Source organism: Etheostoma spectabile, chromosome 2 (genome assembly GCF_008692095.1).
Source record: "Etheostoma spectabile isolate EspeVRDwgs_2016 chromosome 2, UIUC_Espe_1.0, whole genome shotgun sequence".
In the NCBI taxonomy this organism is placed as follows: domain Eukaryota; kingdom Metazoa; phylum Chordata; class Actinopteri; order Perciformes; family Percidae; genus Etheostoma; species Etheostoma spectabile.
The window spans coordinates 22,271,948-22,272,526 of record NC_045734.1 but is presented as its reverse complement, the minus strand read 5'-3'; the positions used below and the strand labels follow the sequence as shown (position 1 = coordinate 22,272,526).

The 579-nt window shown below is 40.6% G+C and overlaps 1 protein-coding gene across 3 annotated transcripts in view; it reads left to right on the top strand.

The window, feature by feature from the left end:
- The window catches only part of LOC116703505 (calcium-binding mitochondrial carrier protein SCaMC-3), an 11,686-nt gene that overhangs the window by 5,721 nt on the left and 5,386 nt on the right, over nucleotides 1–579 (top strand). The gene's annotated exons all lie outside the window — the stretch shown is intronic.

The following is a 579-nucleotide window of genomic DNA, read 5'->3' as shown; positions in this document are numbered from 1 at the left end:
TGGCTAACTCGGGTACGCTTACATTTGCTTCGAATGTTGATCAGTGTACATAGTCCCCTTTTTAAATAAACAAATAAATGAAATGAACAGTTTATACAAACAGTCAACAGGGTTTAAAAGGCTGTTTTAACATACATCTGAGCTTTGCAATTGGATATGATACATTATCAATAATAATAAACAACCCCTTTTCACCTGATATTCCTCCTTATGCACATTGAAATAATTGCACAATTACCAAGTCTTCTAAACGACATGCTCCTTCTTCCATAATGCTGTTGCATCCCAATTTGAAGTGCAAAGTGAAGATCAATAGCTTGACAAGCCAGACCCAGATCAAGATGTTGGGTCTGGGAACTCACCATTGGCAGGGCTCAACCCAAGGGGCGGGATAAACGGTTGTCTTTCATATTCCCTCTGCACGCAATAGGATCGCGCTACAACCAACCAGAGCCACTCTAGTTAATATATTAAAGGTCCCATGGCATGAAAATATCACTTTAGGAGGTTTTCTAACATTAATTTGTGTTCCCCCAGCCTGCCTATGGTCCCCCAGTGGCTAGAAATGGTGATAGGTGT